Below are 7919 nucleotides of genomic sequence, written 5' to 3'. Positions count from 1 at the left end.
ATCAAAGCCATTTAATTCATTTGAAGTAGAACAGCTTTTTTAGAAATCCTTGCCATCAAACCAGACACAGTATTCACGATCAAGTTCTGCTCATTTTTTAGCCTTGACTCATTTTTTTTCTATATGGAATATCGATGCAGTGTCAGAAAGTAAAGCAATGAGTATTACAGACATGACTGTGTGCTTTTCTTTGACAAAAATAACCAAATAACAAGAAAAAATACCTTAAAGAATTAAAATAATACTAAAGCTAGAGCTCATTTGATCCTCATTTGCCAGTACAACTAACTCCAGGATCCATGAATGTTCTGAATGAAGGACAGAAAGGTAAAGAGTATATTACGAGCAAGTCAGTTCAAAGAAATTTTATTAAAATTGATGGAGTAATATTTCTACTAGGCCAAAAGTTTCACATGAAATATTTAGTAAGGAATACATCTTATTAGTTATATAATGATTAATAATACAGCAATCAATTGTTGTATAACTATTAATAATGCAACTTATTAATGCTGTATTGATCTTGTGAAGTTTGCATTCAATTTTAAGTTGAGACTCTCAAGATGAAAGCTCAAATGTGATTATCTGGTGGAGGGCTTATTACCCAGGAATTCCAAAGAATAATCTAGAGGTATGGAACCTTGGCTGAGAGGTAGGAAAAGAGTGTTATTCTTTTGTCTTCATCACTTACAGAAAGACATGAATGATTGGAGGACTGGGTCTTATACTGGCATAGCTTCTTTTATTTATCATACATATCTTTATCATACATATCTTTATCAGCCAAACACACTCACAATTCAATATCACATATACTGTTGCTTCTTCCAGGATACTGACATATAAACCAATATGAAAACATCAGGTAGGAGCAAGGAATGTTATGCAATGTCATCAGCATTTTAGTTTATTTAAGTTCCATTTGTTAATTGTTAGGGGTAGAGCCTGTGCTATAGCAGTGCTATTCAGAAAGTATGTCAATGAGTTTGAGTATATTCCATACTTTCTCCTCTTGTCATATTCAGGGTATCAGGTTTTAAGCTGTGGTCTGTGATCCATTTTCAGTTAAGTTTGGGCAGATTGAGACAAAAGAATGTCATTTCATTCTTCTAAATATAGCTATAAAATTTAACCAGCACTCCTTGTCAAAGATGCTGCCTTTTTTCCAGTGTGTGTTATTGGGATCTTTATCAAAAACAGATGAATGTAGGAGCATGGGCTTAGACCTTGTTCCTCAATTCTGTTTTTTTGACCAACATGCCAGTGCCATACTGTTTTGATTACTATAACTCAGTAGCATAACTTGCAATCTAGAATGGCGATGCCTTCTGATATTTATTTATTGTTTAGGATCATTTTAGCTCTCCTGGATGTTCTGTGAATCAGTGTAGAAATAAAGATTAATTTTCTCAACTGCTATGAAGAATTTTATTGGAATTATGATGAGGATTCTACTAAATATATAAATTTCTTTTTATATGATGGTCACTTTCATTATATAAATCTTATCAGTCTTCTGATATCCTCTTCAGTTTCTCTTTTCAGTGTCTTGAAATTTTTATTTTACCCTTTATTCACTTCATTATATCTATTATAGAATATTTTATTTTCTTTCAGGTAGTTGTTAATGGAATTAATTCCCTTATTTCTTTCTTGGTATGCTTGTCATTGTGTAAAAAAATCTACTGATTTTTATGTTAATTTTGTATATTGCTAGTAAAATTAATATATCTATCTGCTGTAAGAGGATTTTAGTAGAGTATTTTGGGCTTTATGTATAGAATCATATGATATACAAACAAATATATTTTGGCATTGGCCTGTAATTTTTTTGGGGCAAGTGTGAGTGTGGTTCTCCAATTGGGTTTGATATTGGAGCAATACTGATTTTATAAAAATAATTTGGAATTTTTTTCCATTTTGCAGAATGTTTTGAGGAGTACTGGTGTTTCTCTGAAGTTCAAATAAAATTATTGGCTGGGACTATATGGTTTTGGAAGTATTTAAGTTGACAGATTTTAAATTAAAGTTTCTATGTTATTCTATTTAAATTGTTAGCTTCATTTTATTTAACTTTAGTAGGTCACATATATTCATCTGTTTATTTTATGTTTTTCCAGTTTGGTGGATCTTGATGTGTCTTGTGATTATCTGAGATTTCTATATGCCTGCTATAATGTTTCCATTTTTTGTTTCTGACTTTTATTAAATTTCAATTTTCTGTCTTTACTTTGTGTGGTTTGGCTAAAAGTAGTCAGTCTTGTTTTTCTTTTTCTTTTTTCTTTTCTTTCTTTTTTTTCTTTTTTTTTAGAAAATGGTTATCTTTATTGGAAAATCGGGTCTCCACGTCTAATTTCCAAAAGTATGCTTCCCAGAGTCCAGTGCCTACTCCACTTTACTTTTCGTGAAGTTGAAATACTTCTTTTAAAATATATTTTATTATATTTTTTCATTCATTTTACAGATCAATGGCAGTTCCACCTCCCTCCCTTTCTTCCCTATCTCTCCACTTCCCCCCAACCCATCCCTGTGCATTCCTCAGAAAAGGTAAGGCCTCCCATGGAGAATTAAAAACATTCAGTTGAGGCAGAGCCAAACCCCTCCCCACCCATTACAACAAGGGTGAGCAAAGCATCCTACCATATTGACTGTGCTTCAGAAAGTCAGCTCATGCACTGGTGATAGATTCTGGTCCCATTATCAGGGCTCCCGCAAACAGACCAAGCTACAAAACTTTCGTCCCCATGCACAAGGACTAGTTCGGTCTCAAGCAGGATCCCTAGGTGTCAATCTAGAGTCTCTGAGCTAGGACAAGTTTGGCTTTACTGTCCCTGTGAGTTTCCCCCATCATGAACTGATTTCCCTTGCTCATATGATCCCTCCTCCCTCTCTTTGAAGGGATCCCTATAGCTCAGCCTGGTGCTTCGATGTGGATCTCTGCATCTGCTTCTGTCAGTTACTGGTTGAAAGTTCTATGATGACAGTTACGGTAGTCACCAATCTCAATATAGGGTAAGACCATTTTAGGCACCCTTTCCACTATTGCTGGGAGTCTTTGCTGGGGTCATCCTTGTGAGTTCCTAGGAGTTTTCACAGCAATAGGTTTCTATTTAGGCCCATAAAGCTCCCTCTATCATGGTATCTCTTTCCTTGCTTTCCCACCCCATACCCTCACAACTAGATCATCCTATACCTCATGTTCTCATACACTATCCCTTCTCCTTCACATTCCTTCCCATGCCTCCTGTTTGCCCACAAAATTTCATCTATTTCCTCTTCCCAGGGCGGTCCTCCTGTCCCTGTGAGGATCCGCTTTATTACCTTATCTAGAACTATGGATTGTGATCTGGTTAACCTTTGCTTTATGATTGAGTACAATACTGTGTTTGTCTTTCTGGATCTGGGTTACCTCACTCAGAATAATTTTTTTCAGTGACATCTATTTGTATGCAAATTTTATGACGTTATTTATCTTATAGCTGAATAATAATCTATTGTGTAAATGTATTCCATTTTCTTTTTTATTTTTTTAATTTATTGATTTATTTTTCCATTAAAAAATTTCAACTTCCTCCCCTCCTCCCATTCCCCTCCCGCTCCCCTACTCACCCTCCTCCCTCCCCCTCCAGTCTTGAGATAAAGCAGGATACCCTTCCCTGTGGGAAATCCAAGACCCTCCCCTCTCTATCCTTGTCTAGGAAGGTATGCATCCAGACAGACTAGGATCTCAAAAAGCCGGTACATGCAGTAGGAACAAGTCCCAATGTCATTATCAATGGCTTCTCAGTCAGCCCCCATTGTCAGCCGCATTCAGAAAGTCCAGTTTGAGCACATGCTCATTCAGTCCCAGTCCAGCTGAATTTGGTGAGCTCCCATTAGATCAGGCATACTGTCTCAACCCCTCAAGGTTCTGACTTCCTCCCTTTTTCTGCTCATCTTCTCCCTCCTTCTTCTCCTCAACTGGACCTTGGAAGCTCACTCCAGTACTCTAATGTGGGTCTCTGTCTCAATCTCCATCCATCACCAGATGAAGGTTGTATGGGGATATTCGAGATATTCATCAGTATGATTATGGGACAAGGTCAGTTCAGGTATCCTCTCTTCTGCTGCCCTAGGACCTAGCTGAAGACATCCCCATGGACACGTGGGATCCCCTCTAGAGCCAAGTCTCTTGTCAACCCTAAAATGGCTCCCTTAATTAAGATATCTTCTTATCTGCTTCTATATTCACCCTTCCTTCATCTCAACCCGTCACCTCCCCCAGGTTCTACCTATTTCTTCTCTTCTCCCTTCTTTCTCCCCCTTTTCTTTCAGTTTATTTATATGATGGATTACATTGATAAATTTTCATATGTTGAACCACCCTGCATCTCTAGGATGAAGCTTACTTTATCATAATGGATAATTTTTTAGATGTGTTCTTGGATTCATTTTGCCAGTATTTTATTGAGAATTTTTTCATCGATGTTCATGAGTGAGATTGGTCTGTAATTCTCTTTATTGGTTGGGTCTTTGTGTGGTTTTGGCATCAGGGTAACTGTAGCTTCATAAAGAGAGTTTGGAAATGACTTTTCTGTTTTTATTATGTGAAACACATTAAGGAGTATATATATCAGCTCTTTGTCCTGGGCTTTTTTTTTCTTTTGGTTGGGAGTGTTTTTTATGACAGCTTCTTTTTCCACATGACTTATAGGTTTATTTAAATTGTTCACCTGGTCTTGATTTAATTTTGATACTAGGTACTTATATAAAAAATGTCCATTTCTTTTACATTTTCTAACTTTGTGGCATACAGGCTTTTGTAGTATTACCTAATGATTCTCTGAATTGCTTCAGTGTCTGTTGTTATGTCCCCTTTTTCATTTCTGATCTTGTTGATTTGCATGTTCTCTCTCTGCCTTTGATTAATTTGGATAGGGGCTTGTCAATCTTGTTGATTTTCTCAAAGAACCAGCTCTTTGTATCATTGATTCTTTGGATTGTTTTCTGTGTTTCTATTTTGTTGATTTCAGCCCTCAGCTTGATTATTTCCAGACCTCTACCCCTCCTGGGTGGGTGAGTCTGTTTCTTTTTTTTTCTAGCACTTTCAACTGAACTGTTTAGTCTCTAATGTGAGCTTTCTCCATTTTTTTTAATGTGGGCACTTAGTGCTATGAACTTTCCTCTTAATACTGCTTTCATATGTCCCATAGGTTTGGGTATGTTGTGTCTTTATTTTCGTTGAATTCAAGGAAGACTTTAATTTCTTTCTTTCTTTCTTGACCCAGGAATGGTTCAGTAGCTGACTGTTCAGTTTCCATGAGTTTGTAGGCTTTCTGTGGGTAGAATTGTTGTTAAATTCTAACTTTATTCCATGGTGATCCAATAAGACACAGGTGGTTACTAAATTTTTTTTGTATATGTGGAAGTTTACTTTGTTAGAAAATTGTGTGATCAATTTTCTAGAAGTTTCCATGAGATGCTGAGAAGAAAGTATATTCTTTCCTATTGGGGTGGAATGTTCCATAGATGTCAGTTAAGTTCATTTGATTCATTAAATCTGTTAGTTCTCTTATTTCTCTGTTTACCTGTCCATTGGTGGGAGATGGGTGTTGGAATTTCCTACTATTAGGGTGTGAGGTTTGATGTGTGCTTTGAGTTCCAGTAATGTTTATTTTTTTCCAGTAATGTTCTTTTACATTTTTGGGTGCTTTTATATTAGGGGCATAGATATTAAGGATTGAGACTTCATCCTGATGAATTGTTCCTGTTATGAGTATAAAGTGTCCAACTCCATCTCTTCTGATTGATTTTAGTTTGAAGTCAATTTTGTTAGATATTGCTATAGCCACACCCGCTTGTTTCTTACGTCTGTTTGATTGAAAAACCTTTTCCCAAATCTTAACTCTAAGGTGATGTCTGTCTTTGTGGTTGAGGTGTGTTTCTTGTAAGGAGCCAAATGTTGGATCCTGTTTTCGTATCCTTTCTCTTAACCTGTGCTTTTTTATAGGTGAATTGAGTCCATTGATATTAAGTGATATTAATGACCAGTGGTTGTTAACTCCAGTTATTTTTTTTGTTGTTGGTAGTGTTTGTGTATTTCCCTTCCTTGAGTTGTGCTGGTGAAGGGCTGTTAAATGTTTGTTTTATTATTGGTGTTGTTGGCTTCCTTGGTTTGTGGTTTTCCTTCTAGTACTCTCTATAAGGCTGGGTTTGTGGCTACATATTGTTTAAATTTGTTTTTGTTATGGAATATCTTGTTTTCTCCATCGATGGTGAAAGAAGGCTTTGCTGGTTTTAGTAGTCTGGGCTTGCATCCATGATCTCTTAGTGTCCACAGCACATCTATCTAAGACCTTCTGGCTTTCATGGTTTCCATAGAGAAGTCAGCTGTAATTCTGATAGGTTTAGCTTTATATGTTACTTGACCTTTTTCCTTTGCAGCTCTTGATATTCTTTCTTTATTCTGTATGTTTTGTGTTTTGATTATTTTATGGTCGGGGAAGTTTTTTTTTATTCAGTCTATTCAGTGTTTTGTATGCTTCTTGTACCTTCATAGGAGTATCCTATGAAGAATAAAGTTTCCTTCTATAATTTTGTTGAATATATTTTCTGGGCCTTTGAGTTGTAATTCTTCTCCTTCTTCTACCCCTAATATTCTTAGGTTTGGTCTTTTCATGGTGTCCCAGGTTTCCTGGATGTTTTGTGTTAAGAATTTGTTGGATTTGCTTTTTTTTGATCAATGAGTTTATTTCCTCTATAGTACATTCAGCATCTGAGATTCTTTCTTCTATTTTTTGTATTCTGTAGGTTATACTTGTCTCTGTAGTTCCTATTCATTTACCCAGATTTTCCATATCCATCTATCCCTCAGTTTGTGTTTGCTTCATTACCTCCACTTCAGTTTTCTAGTCTTGAATTGTTTCTATTACCTGTTTGATTGCTTTTTCTTGGTTTTCTGGGGTGTCTTTGAGGGATTGATTCATTTCTTCTAACTTTTTGTTAGTCTTCTCATCCATTTCTTTAAGGGAGATTTTTCACATCCTGTTTGAGGAGCTCTATCACTTTCATAATGTTACGTTTAAAGTCGATCTCTTCTCCTTCTTTTGGATTAGGGTGTTCAGGTCTTCCATTTGTATGTTCACTGGATTCTGGTGTAATGTTGCTTTTCAGGTTTTTGGAGAAATTCTTGCATTGGCACCTGCCCATCTCTTCTTTCAAATGCTGTTAGGATAGTCTTAGCAGTTTGGTCTGATCTTTGCTGTGGCTAACTGTGTACTTGGGGTTTTTCTTGGTCTGCCCTCTCTTAGGTACCCTCAGCACTGGAGTTGGCTCTCAGATCCTTTCCAGTGAAGTAGGTTGTGGTGGTGGATCTAAGGATCCCATAGATGAATATGAGTTCTTGGTGGCTAGATGGGATGGGGTAAATAGCAAAAGCCAATAGCAGTGGAGACACCCTGCTGAATGGCCCAGAATATTTAAAGAAATGAATGGGACCTGCAATCCATTCCCAGGGCATTCGGCCAGGGAGGCAGGTACACACTTACCCCTCTGGATGGATCTTCTGGTACAAGAACAGGCCTTTTGCTGGCCAAAGACCTCTCAGACAAAAGGGTGAAGTTGGTAGGTGCAGGGTTGTATGGAGCAAAGAAACCCCTGCACCAGTAGCATTTACCACTGGGTTCCCAGACCCTCAGCCCTGAAACAGGCTGAGTTGGGGGATCCTAGGACCCCGCAGATGGAAAAGGGTGCTTCGGGGCAAGCTGGGATGGGTTAAATGGAGAAAAACAATAGCCAGGGAGAAGCCCCGCAGAATGGCCAGAAAGTTTAGGGAATTAGAGAGTACCTGTACTCTGCTTCCCGGGCATCCAGCCAACCAGTCGGGCACACACTTACCCCTCCTGATGGATCTCTTGGTACAGGAGCAGGGCCTCTTGCTG

The 7919-nt window shown here is 37.5% G+C and overlaps 1 protein-coding gene across 1 annotated transcript in view; it reads left to right on the top strand.

The window, feature by feature from the left end:
• The first annotated feature begins 1853 nt into the window (after positions 1-1853).
• Positions 1854-7919, top strand: part of LOC148120722 (uncharacterized) — a 46570-nt gene continuing 40504 nt past the window's right edge. Inside the window, exon 1 of the mRNA XM_087911395.1 lies at positions 1854-3012. The gene's annotated coding sequence lies outside the window, so the exon portion shown is untranslated. The remainder of the gene's footprint in view (positions 3013-7919) is intronic.

The sequence above is a fragment of the Myodes glareolus genome, chromosome 10 (genome assembly GCF_982192425.1).
Source record: "Myodes glareolus chromosome 10, mMyoGla1.1, whole genome shotgun sequence".
Taxonomy (NCBI): Eukaryota; Metazoa; Chordata; class Mammalia; order Rodentia; family Cricetidae; genus Myodes; species Myodes glareolus.
This window is presented reverse-complemented; position numbering and strand designations above follow the sequence as displayed.